This window comes from Rhineura floridana, chromosome 15 (assembly GCF_030035675.1).
Source record: "Rhineura floridana isolate rRhiFlo1 chromosome 15, rRhiFlo1.hap2, whole genome shotgun sequence".
Taxonomy (NCBI): Eukaryota; Metazoa; Chordata; class Lepidosauria; order Squamata; family Rhineuridae; genus Rhineura; species Rhineura floridana.
The window spans coordinates 27,313,013-27,327,118 of NC_084494.1; the positions used below are offsets into that span (position 1 = coordinate 27,313,013).

The 14,106-nt window shown below is 44.1% G+C and overlaps 1 protein-coding gene and 1 pseudogene across 1 annotated transcript in view; one reads left to right on the plus strand and one right to left on the minus strand.

Moving 5' to 3' along the window:
- Positions 1-1,780: 1,780 nt before the first annotated feature.
- The window catches only part of LOC133370851 (free fatty acid receptor 2-like), a 31,322-nt pseudogene continuing 18,996 nt past the window's right edge, over positions 1,781-14,106 (minus strand).
- Positions 10,944-14,106, plus strand: part of LOC133370491 (free fatty acid receptor 3-like) — a 37,248-nt gene continuing 34,085 nt past the window's right edge. The window contains exon 1 of the mRNA XM_061596890.1: positions 10,944-11,306. The gene's annotated coding sequence lies outside the window, so the exon portion shown is untranslated. The remainder of the gene's footprint in view (positions 11,307-14,106) is intronic.

Below are 14,106 nucleotides of genomic sequence, written 5' to 3' on the forward strand. Positions count from 1 at the left end.
TTGGGGAAATTGTTTAACATAACAGGAAGGGTGTACCAAGGAAAAGATACACAAATATTGGCACACGAGCAGCTGCTGGGAGGGAAAGAGTCAAGGGGTCACTTAAAGCAATCAGAATCCGCTTTGGTCCTCCAGTCAGAACTGATGAATGGGCAAAAGCTGCTGTGGTTGCCAGCCAGCTGGTGTTGTACTAATCTGGAGAGCAAAACCAAGTTCTGTAGGGGAAGCTGCACACACACACCCCTTCAGCCTGGCTGCCTCAGGGAAAGAAGTGAGATCGCAAGGGCCCCTCTCCCTGGAGCCTGGTTGGAGGTTGGGACCGACTGCCCTTTGGGAAGGGCCGTTACCTCAGTGGTAGAACATCCACCCGACCCTCAATATATCAATCCTGGCATCTCCAGGTATAGCAAGGAGAGACCCCAGTCTGAAATCCTGGAGAGCTGCTGCTGCCATCCAGGGAAGATCATACTGAGCTAGATGGACCATTGGTCCCACTCAGTAAAAGGCAGCTTCCTCTGTTTTTGGCTCCTGTCTCTAACTACAGCTATTCAACCTGGCTGCAACTCAGAAAGAGGTTTGCTTGTTTGTTACACTGATATCCTGCCGTTCCTTCTAGCACCCCTTTAGAAGTGTGTAGTTTGTAATGGGTGCTGAGAGTCATTAGGAGACAGTTATTTCCCTCACAGAGCTCCACTTCCCAGAATTCCCTGGGGAGTCTGACTACCACTCTGGCCATTGGAGCTCTGTCAGGAGAACAGGGGTCTCCTAATAACACTTAGCACCCTTCACAAAATATACTTCCTAAGATTCTTTGGGGGAAACCATGGCTGTTTAAAGTGGAATGAGTGTACAACATACAATCCATCCTGCACCCACTAAGCTAACGGGCTGCCCTGTAATGCGGTGGAGGATTCTGTCCCATTGTTAGAGGAACAGTCAACTGCCAAAAACAGCTGGCTTCTGTACAGGGAATTGGGAAGTGGCACCAAATTTTCCTGTGCCTCAGACAGCAAAACACATGGGACTGGTGGCTCTACTGCTGACTGACACAGTCTCATCTTGGGTGGCTGTGAAAATGATAGGGATAATGTTGCCAACAACTCCATAAAAACACCAGAAGAATCCTGCTGGATCAGGCCAGTGGCCCATCTGGTCCAGCATCCTGTTCTCACAGTGGCCAACCAGGTGCTCATGGGAAGCCCTCAAGCAGGACCTGAGCACAAGGGCATACTCCTCCTATTGCTTCCAGCAACTGGTGTTCAGAAGCATACTGCCACTGACAGTGGAGGTAGAGCATAGCCATCAGGGTTAGTAGCGATTGGTAGTCTTACCCTTCATGGATTTGTCTAATCCTCTTTTAGAGCTATCCAAGTCGGTAGTCATCACTGCCTGTTGTGGGAGTGAGTTCCATAGTTTCAGTGCTCACTTTTAAAATGTCAAGGCTCACACTCATGATTTAAATTTCAAATCCCCCTGTAGGGATGTTCTGTCCCATTTGTAGATTTGTATCTGTGCGGTTCTATGCTTTGGAGTCTTGCATCTCTGTGCAATGTGTGGTGGTCACTGCATAACCTTGTGGCTCTGCACCATGTCAATGCTGCAAGGTGCTCAATGCTCTCGTCTCCCAGACCTTCGCAGTGTTGAAAAATGAGCCTTCCATAGGGATGGCAGCCCCTGCCAATTCACTGTTTTTCAATAATCTGCCACCTCTTGCTTCTTTGGCATTGACTCTGGGACTCCCTCAGCAAGGCAAAGAGCACTAGGACGCAACAGCTGGGAGTCAGCTGTCAGTAAAAGTTTGTTGGATGGCAGTGGAGAAGTAGAAGATGGCAGGATCCAAGGTGGTGCTGAAGGAGTTGAGGAGCAAACTGTACACTCTCCATTCAGGGCTCATGGACTGAATGAAGCCCACAATGTTGAAGGGTCCAAAGCAAATGGCAAAATGGAGCAAGGTGGCCACGGTCAGGCCCACAGCCCATTGCTTCCTCTGGGGCTGGATGTGGGGCAAGGAGGTCAGGATGCAAATGACCCAACATAGCAGAAAAGGGTGATGACGAAAAGGAGGAAGAGGGCAAGGCAGAGCTCTAGTCAGGGGAAGAGGATTCAGAGTTGGTTGTCAGAGAATGGGCTCATTCACACGGGAGCTAAAGTTTGTATTAAAGACAAAACTTTTGCCATTGTGATAGATTTGCAAGGTTCACACTTCCTACCTTCCAATCTGCTGTTTTCCATTCACACTGAAGGGAAAGGATCAATCACACACCTTCCTAATGACCACACCCTCTTAAGGTCAAAATTCCACTTTCCCTGGTTACCTTGGCAACCAAGTATGCTCAGTTTGTTCCAGAGTAAGTTTCATTAAAAAAGAAAAAAAAACCCTGAAGTGTGAAAATTTGTATTTTCACAATCCAGGTGAAATACAAATCTTTGTTTGAACAGTGTTATGCTTTTTCACAGGTTAGCGGGGAAAGAAAAATAACGCACCATTTGCAGCAGGCTTGCAGAACATGAGCCAGCAGCCAAACCTTAAATGAAAGAGTGGAGAAGGGAGTGGGCGTGGAGAGGGGAACGATTGACACACCCACCCAAAAGTATTGGAGCACAGCATCTGCAAGCACTAGAGATACGAAGCGGAGACCTTTTTTCCTTCCCTTTTTGGATTTTAAAAGGATTGGGTTAGTATGGATTTATGGGAGGGAAACCGCATGATAGCTTCTGTTTGCCAGTAATGTCATGTGAACCATGAAGATTAGAAGGGGCTGTGAGTAGCATGAGACTCACACTAAACCTCCTTGTGAATCAGCCCAATGACTCGTAACACATGGAGTTCTCAAGTCCAGGCCGGGCGTTGCGGAATTGTTCGACAATGTAGATGCTGCTGCGGAGGGAGCAGGCCAGCAACCAGAAGAGGCTGGCCATGATGGCGTAGGTTGGTCTAGAATCCAATTTGTACTTGACAGGAAAGGCGGCACACACAGGTAGTGCTCCACGTTGACCCCTGTCAGGAAAAGGGTGCTGATCGAGATGCTGCTGTAGAAACAGAAGTTGGTGAGGGGGCAAAGGAAGCCAGGGAGAGGTCAAGTCATGTGCAAGGAAGCCTCCACCATTTTGAAGGGCAAAATGAGCAGAAGGATAAGGTCAGAGATAATGAAGTTGAGCAGGAAGATGTCTGTGGGGATTGACTTCTGGCGCATTTTCCTCAGGAATGCATAGCCGGCCAGGAGGTTAGAAGGAAGGCCAGGCAGGAAGGTGAAGATGGAGACAAAGAGGACAAGAAGCTTCACAGTTATCTTTTCAGTTTCTGTAAAAAGAAAGCCGATGATTGGATATTAAAATATCAGTAAACCTGATTTGTATCCCCCAAGGAAACCACCAGGGGGCAGAATGTGTTTGCAGCCTTTTCCTCTGTCATGCATAGCTTGAGGTCGTTTCGCCCCACGTTTTGCTTCAGCTCCGTAGTGAGAAAGAGAGGGGAAACAAACACCCAATGCTTATTTTTACTTATTTCTTTTACTGAAGGTATGCATATGCTGCCAAATCATTAACTTTCGTAAGTGGTGTACATGAGATTGTTAAAAATAATAAAAAATAAAGCATACAAATAATAACAATTTAAAATGGTCAGGAAACCGAACGCCACATTAAAATGCTGCTGACATACAAAAGTATTTATCATGCTTGTCTAATCACAGTTGGAGTTCCACAGGCTTGGGTCCGCTACACTGAATTCACAGCTTCTAGTAGCTATGAGCCATGCAGTGTTGCCGGCTCAGTGTACTACTTTGTAGAACTCATCGTTATTTATTTCAGTGGTGGCTCATGCCCATCGGGACTGATGGGGCGGAACGCAGGGAGCCCAACAGTAGATGGAGGCAGAGTCAATGACAGGTGAAGACAACTAATTCTAGTTTTGTCTCCATCCTCCCCCCACTTGAGTTCTGTAAGGGCATCACTGAGACTAAGAAGGAAGAAGCTGACAGACAGTACCATCCCCTGGACTGGTCCTAAGTAAGAAGGCAGGTAGGTGAGGGCGGGCTGAGTGCAGAGTGAGGTTGGTGGGGCAGCACCCCATGCGCCTAATGAACCAGCCTCCACTGGTTCATTTATGTTCTAGAAACATGAAGAATTTAATGGTGACATTTGTTATCTTTACACTGTACTTTGTAGAGAGTTGACTTTTGTTGGGCCTGTTGGAGTCTCTGGAACTGAGTTTTATTTACTGTATGGTTTACGTTATGTTCTTTGTATAAAATCAATAAAGAAAGAGAGAAAGAGGAAAGACTTCAACAGCATCAGAAACACAACAAACATGGCACATGTCTGATATGTAATGGGAGGGAGTTCCGAATGGTAATAAATAAATAAAGAAATGGTGGACCACAAGAATTGGTTAAAAAAAAAGATTGAAGTGAGATTATCCCTGGTCCAGAGCAGGGACTTCTTCAAAGGCAAATGACAGCATTACCTTAATAGGTGGAATCAGGCACATTCTGAAAATCCAGGAAGAAACCTGCCCAAACATCACATTTTCATGTGAAACCACCTGCTTCCATCCATCTCTATTTTATAGTAAAAGGATTCATCTTGTCATTCAGGTTTGGGATCTTGGGATGCTCTTGGACTCATTGCCATGACTGGATATTGGGGCTTCTTTACTTATTTATGACTTTCCTTTTCTTTACAAAAAAGCCACATCCACAAACCTCAAATCAGGTAACAATAGCACAGTTCTGTAGGATGACAAACACTTCTAGTGTTTTGTACTTCCCATTTTCCTGGGATGTTGCAGGAGCAGTAGGCTTTGACAAAGTCAGTTCCTTGGTGAGAATATAGATCACCACCTTATACCAAGTCAGACCCCGGTCCATTTCATGCGATACTGTTTGATAGTGAATAGCTGCAGCCCTCTGGGGTTTCAGGCAGGAGGCTAACCTTGAGATGCCAGGGATTGAACCTGGGACCTTCTGTCTGCAAAACAGGTGCTCTGTCACTGAGATGCTATAGCCATTCATCAAAGGAAAAATGTTAGTAGAAATTTACGTATGATGTTTTTCTAAAATCTGTTCATTTGCATATATACAGGTTGAGCTGGCAGATCCCCCCACATCCATGCACTTTCCTCCATGCCATTGCTGCCACAGCAGTGACACACTTAACACCACCCTAGCCAGGCAATTTAGTATCGGATGGGCAGCAGTGCCATATTGAAATGGGAGTTCATCTCCCATTTGTGGTGGTCACCTGCTCTTTTAATTTACCCAAAATGCAATGCCTCACCGCATAGATCTATGCCTGGCACCGCAATGTATGTTTGGGGCCATAATAATGCAGGGCTCCTGATCACAGGGAGGAGCGACAGCACAGAGGGGCAATGCTGTTCCACCACCTTTTAAACAGCCACATTGCTGTCAGTTATTGGGGCTGTGTGGGGTGAAGCAGGAAAGCGGCGAGGTTGAGTGATGCATGAGTGCATTGTCAGAATCAATCTGGGACTCTTGCATCCACACAGCCACAACCTTCCTTATCTCCCCCACTGTCCCAGTAAGCAGCACTGACACTGCTGTTGGGAGAGGGGGAGTGACATGTTGATGTTGATTGATTTCATTTATATATTGCTTCCCACGAGACGTCCCAAAGTGATTTATAATATAATGACATTTATAAAACAGTTACAATTATAAAAACAGTTAAAACAATTGCATATACTGTATAAACACAATTTCAACCCCCTCCAATTATATACTTTCAAACAGCACATACATAAATGGATATTTTAAAGGCATACTTTATGAGGAGGAATGTCTTCAGCAGATGCCAAAAAGACAATAGAGAAGGTGCCTGTCTGATATGCAATGGGAATGAGTTCGAAAGAGTTGACTCCTGCGAGGGAAGAAGGCAGCTTGATTGTCATGGAAGGAGTCTCGCCCGTTGGTGGAGAGACAGAGCAACGTTTGAGCTCACAGGAGAGGTAAGGAAAAATCCCCAGCTATTTCTTATTTACGGTTTCAATAAGGACTTTTGGAGTGTTTAGTGTCCCCTTGAACATGAATCATGATTAAATGCAATTAAGGATCTTGTGACACTTTAAAGATGTGCACAGCTGTTGTGGCAAAAACTTTCACAGACTTGAGTCTCTCTCTCGTTCTCTTTCCTCCCTGAAGCATGGAAATGTGACCCACAGTCAGCATTGTGCCCAACTAGCTGATATGTTAACTCCATTTAAGTTCTCTGGGTTTTTTGTTACTTAAATATCAGCCATGGTGTGTGTGTGTGTGTATGTGAGAGCCCCCTCTCTCAGGTCAGGATGTACAGGGAGGATAGGATCAAAAGGGGATAAAAGACCCAATTCCAGGCTTTGGGACCCCAGAGCTTACAACTACCCCCTTCCCTATACCCAGGCCTATCCACTTTATTTAATTTGACATCTGCCCACAAAAGGGAATGCTTTGTGCATCTGACAAAATGGGTTCTAATCCATGAAGGCTTCTGCCCTAAGAAACCCACCAGCCTTTTAAAAATGTCATAAAAATCTTTGTTGCAAGGTAACCTCTGGAATAACATTGTTCCTGTTATCCTTCCATACAACAACCTTGTAGAGTAGGTTGAGGTCAATATTATTGTACCCATTCTGCAGAAGGGAGAGGTGATACTGATAAATACCTAAGGCCACCCTGTAGGGATGGCTGAATCTGTCAATTTCAGTTTCTGTCAGTTTCTAATTTTCCCGATCTTCATTTCTCCATATTTCCACATCCATTTGCATATTTTTAAAAAGACCTTCATGAAAATTCAGCAACATTTCAGTGTGAACTTCTTCTAATATATAATACAATATCATGTATTTTGCATTTTTTTTCACCAATATGTGCATTTTTTATGCACACTTTACCCTAGAATATGCATTTTTGTCCACATTGACTGGTTGGAAAACTACACTGAGAAATTCAAAGAAGTGCAGTTTTTTAAGGGTGGTGGTGTTCCACTTCGCATATTGTTCTGGGAGGTGTGAATTGGATAGATTCACCTTTAAATGCAAACTGAATTGAATTTCTCCCTCATCTTTACAAATAATGCCAACCCTGGACACATCATAGAACTAAGACTGGCCACAGCTCCCTGCTGTGTTCACCTGCGGAGGCAAAATGATTTTTACTGCCTCCTTAGGGAGCCAGTGTGGTGTAGTGGTTAAGGTGCTGGACTATGACCTAGGAGACCAGGGTTCGAATCCCCACATAGCCATGAAGCTCACTGGGTGACCTTAGGCCAGTCAATGCCTCTCAGCCTCATGAAAACCCTATTCATAGGGTTGCCATAAATTGGAATCCACTTGAAGGCAGTACATTTACATTTTTGGTAGGATGTAGCCAAATAAATACCTATGTGACCTGTATGGGCTCACATATGAATCCATTGCTTGCCAGTGTAAACAATAGAATGATCTCAATTTATTCTTGTGTGCCACCCAAAAGGACACAAGCACTTTCATAATGTAATGCATTTTATATGCTGCCATCAAATATGCATTTTTAGTCAATATATCCCAGCGGCTCTTCAAATCTTTAAATCCAAAATTCTACCCCAACTTCTTTATGGAATCCCAATATGGGTATCTGGTTTCAATGCCAAGGTGGAATCGACGCTCTCGTTCTTTCTGCGTTCCATATTTAGAATGCCTCGATGTGCCTCGGCAGCTGGTCTTTGACTGGAAATGGGATTAAACCCAATTGAGTGTACTGCATGGTTACATGCGTTTAAATATTGGACCAAAGTTGCTTATGCCAACCATTCTTCAGGTTATTTACACTTAATTTCGAATGATCCATTCTCTAGCACTTGGTCCAAAACTTTCATTGAGAAATTCAAGTTGCTCGGTTTACCATTAGACTTGCTTTCCTCTATGAGTTGTGACTTGGCTAACCATATCATAGGCCAGCGTGTGAAGGACATAGCCCTTCAATATTCAATGGCCTCTGCTTGTAAAACTTGTTCTCCTTCCCATTTTGGAATAAGCTTCCCACTCCCTAAGTCTGCAATTTATCTAGAAAATTTGACCATCCCGAGTTTCCGCCATTTGTTTGCTAGGGCTAGATTTGATTGCCTCCCTTCAGCTCTCTTAGAAAGCCGTTTTCAAAGAATCCCAAATGCGAAACGTTTTTGTATTTGTAATAAGGGAGAGATTGAAACAACTGATCATGTTCTTCTTATCTGTGATCTATACAAGAATCCTCGTACTAGATTTATTGTACCCTGTACTGAAGCTTTCCCGGGTAGGTCCTTAAAGTGGCTAACAAACTATCTTTTGTCCGATTCGGACAAGAGTGTTACCGAATCAGTTGCCCAGTTTCTAGTAGTAGCCCAGAATATACGTAAAAATAGTACTTAATAACTTTTAAGTTCATTTTGCTGATGATTTTGTAATACTTGTTTTTAAACTGTTGTTCTAATCAGTTGTATATCGGGTCTATGACCGTATAATAAAAATTTGATTTGATTTGATTTTGATTTGATTTTTAGTCACACTTTCCCCTAGCATGCACATTTTTGTATACAGTTGTTGGTTGGAGATCTGCACCGCAAAATTCAGGAGTGCAAATTAGGAAGGACAGCTGCCTTTTGGTTCACATATGGGGTTCTATCCAGTGCTAGTTCTACTCAGAATAGACCCACTGAAAAATCGGTGGACATGGCTAATTTAGGTCTATTCATTTCAGTGGGTCTGTTCTGAGTAAAACTTAGTTGGATACAACCCATTGTTTTGGGAACTGCAAATGAGACAGGTTTGCGGCAAAACAAAAACAAATCTCTCTCCTATCCTTACTCTGAACTGCATCCCTACCCACTGTTGGACCTCAAGGAATGAAGCCAATTCCTCCATCTCCCTCCCATGCTGCAGCTGTCATGGTTGATTCCACACCAACTCCCAGCACATGACAGTGAACAAATAGGTTCTTAGGAAACCTTCATTGTTGCATTTGCAGTAGGATGCTCTGTGACATTTTGCATGTTCCAAGCCACCTCTCAACAGGCTTGTGTTATCTCCTGCATGGGCAGCACGTTTGCAGCAAGAGAAAGTGGGATCCTTCTCCAGTTTACAACATATAATTTTCATATTTCCAAAACCCAGTATCTGATTATACAAACCAAGCACATGACATCATCTCGTATGTCATTTATATAATTCCAAGCATGCCTTTTTCTTCTTTTCCTTGCCATGCTCCTGTGCCTTGAACAGCAGCCTGGCGCACAGAAGATTCAATAGGTGAAGCATTTCCTGATGGGGAGGTAAGGTGATAGGAAAAGTGTCACTTGCTGAACTGCTCTGTTTTTTTTGGGGGGGGGGTTTGCAGAGGACACCATCATTGAAGTGGTCAAACACCTATTTTGTAAGCAGATGTTTCCAGCTTTCAATCCCTGTATCTCAAGGGATATGAACATTTTTGAGGGCAAGGATCACATTCCCTCTTGCATAACTTTCCAGGGGGCACATGGCAGTGGTGAGTGGGGCAAGAAGCAAAAATGGGTAGAGCAATGGATATGACTCTTATGCCACATCTGCACTATATATTTAAAGCAGTATTATACCACTTTAAACACCCATGGCTTCCCCCAAGAAAACCTGGGAACTGTAGCTTATTAAGGGTGCTTAGAGTTGTTAGGAGACCCCTATTCCCCTCCAGTGTGGTGTAGTGGTTAGAGTGTTGGACTATGACCTGGGAGACCAGGGTTTGAATCCCCACACAGCCATGAAGCTCACTGGGTGACCTTGGGCCAGTCACTGCCTCTCAGCCTCAGAGGAAGGCAATGGTAAACCCCCTCTGAATACCACTTGCAAAGAAAACCGTATTCATAGGGTTGCCATAAGTCGGGATCGACTTGAAGGCAGTCCATTTCCATTTTTCATTCCCCTCCCAGAACTACAGTTGCTCTGGTTTAACAATCATTTCCTCTTCCCAGGGGGTCATAGGATGCATGAGATCTCTCTCTTAGAGCAGGAAATCCAATATTGAGTGAAGGTACCATTTTAATTTCCCACAATGCCCCAGCCATACTATTGCTTTAAGGCCAAACTAAAGGTGACTATGGCAAATGCAAATATCTTTTTATGCATCTAAAGCTCTCTGTGTGTGTGTCGGACCCCTCTGTACTTACATTTGAAACAGTGTCATACCGCTTTAAACAGTCATGGCTTTCCCCAAAGAATCCTGAGAAATGTAGTGTGTTAAGGGCTCTGAGAATTGCTAGGAGTCCCCTAGTCCCCTTACAGAGCTACAATTCTAAGAGCGGTTTAACAATCAATCCCTCTTCCCAGGGAACTTTGGGAATTGTGGTTCTATGAGGGGAATAGAGATCTCTTAACTACTCTCAGCATCCTTTATAAATTCCAGTTGCCAGGATTCTTTCAGCAAAGTCAGAACTGTATAGAGTGGTGCTTGAAATGCAAGGTGTAGATTGGGTGCAGCCACAGCTTTTAACAAGATGTACCCTAAAGGCAAAAACGGAGAACCGTTTCTGATAGCAGGGGGAAATAATCAAGATTATCCCTGATACATCAGGACACTTTGGTGGCTATGCCCTCGACTTCTGCGTCTTCACCAGCAGGTGAAAATGGAGGCAGGCTGTTTCAAAGCTGAACTTCTGCCAAGGATGTAAAAGCAGGCGAGGGGCCACGGGCCCGTAAACAGTTTTACAAGCAGGCTGTCTAGCTGGAGATAGTACAAGGGTGTTCTATTACCCGCCTGTTTACATTCAGGCTCCTGGTTTTTCGCCTCCCCCAAGGGATTGTGTTGACTTCCCGTCCCATGATTTATCTTTCTGAGACACTAATGGATAAATAATTCCTCCCACTTGGGTGGCAGTCCCGCCTCCTTCACCCACACACTGTTTAGATGGGAGACGAGCAAGTTGCTGCCAGAGACATTCACTGTGAGAAGCTGGATGGGAGAGATGGGAAGAAAACCGGGCAGTGGACATGTCAACTCAGAAGGGCTAACGAGAAAAACTGCTGTGGCCCCTTGCAGGGCTGGCTTGATCTTTGGGTGTACGGCTTCCAACTATGTAAAAGCTCCTCTCCAGGCTGCTGCTGTGCCTTTAACAGCAGCTTGATCTGCAAAACCACCAAAACAAAGAGCAAATCAGCAGGTTAAGATAAGCATGGTTGCCAGTTTCTGGCTGCAGATCCAGCTATTTGGCACAAGAACAGGGGCCTGTAAAAAAATGGGCAGCCCTATTTGGGTGGCTGCTGTGGGATACCCACTCTCACTGAGGCACCAGGACATTCTTCTGTGAGCACCTCAATTGAATGGCAGGTCTGTGAGAGCATTTTTTAAAAGCATTTTTAAAAAATGTTTTTAATGCTGTTTTGTTTTAATGTATTTTAAGGTCTGTATTTATGATGTTTTAAAGTGTTTTTAGTGCTTTGTTTGCTGCCCTGGGCTCCTGCTGGGAGGAAGGGCAGGATTTAAATCAAATAATAAAATAAATAAATAATTGAGGGAGGTGTAGATTTCCCTGCTAGTTTCCTCTACCAAGCATGCAGCTCCTTCTGTGTATCATTCGGCTTTACTTGGTATCTGCTGATCTCAGTGATTTAACTTCACAAGTACAGGGAACGCCCCTGATCATTGTACCTGATAGTTCCAGGTGGATTTACCTATTTCCTGCAAACATCTGGTATATTTTCCACTAGTTCTACTAGTGGCCATTGATGAGAAGTTTATTAAGAAACCGTCAATTTGTTTGTTTGTATCCCACTCTTCAGCCGAAAAGGTGTCCAGAGTGGTTTACATGCAATAAATTAACACAAGACAATCCCTGCCTGCATGCTTACAATCTAAAAAAACACAACATGCACAAAGAGAAAGCGACAGGGGCAAGAGAGCCCCTGTGGCCCAGACAAGCCTCTCCCTAGGGTGGGAGGAGAGATCTCCTGTTCCATGATCCACGGCAGTTTGGCTTGTGGAACTGCGGATCGTGGAGAGGGAGCACCCAGACAGTTTTTTTACAGTTAAGAAAAATGACAAGGGAAAACGGGCAGGGAGGGAAGAGGAAAAAAGCAAACTCAGGCACCAATTCTTAAATAGTACAGTAGTTCTTTTAATGACCGTCTGCCATAGAAACACTTTCAGGGGTACGAGGTGACTGATGGAGCCGATCTTTTAGCAAAGCTGATGGAATGAGCCTTTCCCACTGAAGAGGAATTCCTGGCTTTTATTGCTGCTCCCATCATTGTAAGCTTTCGGTCCACATGATGCCACCGTAACTATGCAGACAGCAAGAGTCTGCAAGCTTGCCACTTCAATTCCTTCTTTCTATCTGCAGAATATGGAACCTGTGGCAATCTTGCTGAACCCTGCATTTCTGCCCTGTGAGAAAGCCTATCTTGTTGTATATGCATAATCTGTAAAACTGACCCAGGGCTTAAAGAGTTTTCTGCAATATATGCCAGGATGAGGTTTAAATGGGGTCCCAGGCATTAAACAGTAGGAGCAGCTTCCCACAATCCTTTTTGGGTGTTCTAACACATTACTTGAAGCTTGAGTCATATTCAGGAATGAACAGTGATCTCTTCCCGCAGGAACACCTGTCACACTCTGGCAAGGTGCCTGCTACAGTGGCTGCAGAGCAAACACTCAGGGCCAGCATCAAGAATCAGCATCATCAGGCAGGGCCCCCACTGCTGATCCCCAGAGTCCTCTGGCAATGTGGCCCAGCTGAGATATGCACAGGCCAAAAGAGTGGCCCTGCAAGTAGGGATGGGAGAGAAATTAGATTGTTCGCATTTATAGATGAACCTGCCTAATTCACACAGCCATCCTCGGACTTCTCCACATTTTGCAGCACAGCCAGCCAAGTACTGAGTACAAAAATGCATATACTAGGGTGAAGTCTGCATAAAAATGTTCTCCACATTTCTGCAGCAATCTGTGATTTTTTTAAAAATGATACAGCACACCAAAATCACATTACAAATGGGAAAACTGCTTGCAAAAATGAGTACTTTAGGGGAAATTGCATACAAAGATGTGTATAATAGGATATGTTAAACCAAAATGCTGCTGAAATTTAATGAGGACTTAAAAAAATAAAAGAAATTGTGGAAATATGCAGAACTAAACTTATGAGTAAAGGAATAAGAAACATCCCTACCTGTGCATCCCAAATTGCTGGGGCTGGATTGTAGGGTGGAAGTGGAAATACTGAAAGATGAGTTTGCTTGCCACCTCTGAGTTGAAAAATAAACTCCTGCTGGTCTCCTTGTCCCTCATATATGCATTTTTGCAGATATTGCTTAGTTGGAGAACTGCATCACAAAATTCAAGCAAGTTCAAGTGTGCATTTCAAAGGAGGGTTGAGTGTTTCGGTTCTCATGTTGTTTCTGCTAATATGGTGGTTTTCAATTAGAGTAAGGCCCCACTCATATGGCGCTTGTTCCGCTTTTACAGCGTTTTTCGGACATCGGGCGCCATTTTATTGATGGAGTTCCGCTTTTTGATGGGTTTCGCTTTTAGGCGGGGGTCTGGAACATAACCCGCCGTGTCAGTGGGGCCCTACTGTATACATGTTTGCAAGCAATTTCACATTTTTGCGAAATTCACACTCATTGCAAAAATGAGTTTTTGCACTTCAAGTTTTTGCAATTCAAAAATGAATGGCAAACTTTGCCCCTCATATATGCATTTTTGCAAATGTTGCTTATTTGGAGAACTGCATTGCAACATTCAAGCAAGTGTGCATTTCGAAGGAGGGCCGACTGTTCTGGTTCTCATGTTGTTTCAGAAAGTGCATCCTTGATTAATCTGGCTTCAAATATGGACTTAATCGATTTCTTCCCCCATCCCTATTCTGGACACATGTTTGAACTCTTTGGAGTTTGGCCTCATGCAAACAGAGCCAAGATTATAAAACCACAAGTGGCAAGTAAGCGGTAGCAGGTACACTACAAAACATTGTCCACATCTCATCAGGACTCCCTCAAACTTCTGCCTTGTTCCTGCTGAGATAAGGGAGGGAGGAAAGATAATGGCTTCTCTTGAATTAATATTAATATTAATCTAGCATATACACGCCAGTAACAATACACCTACACCCTTGCTTCCAATAGTTTGC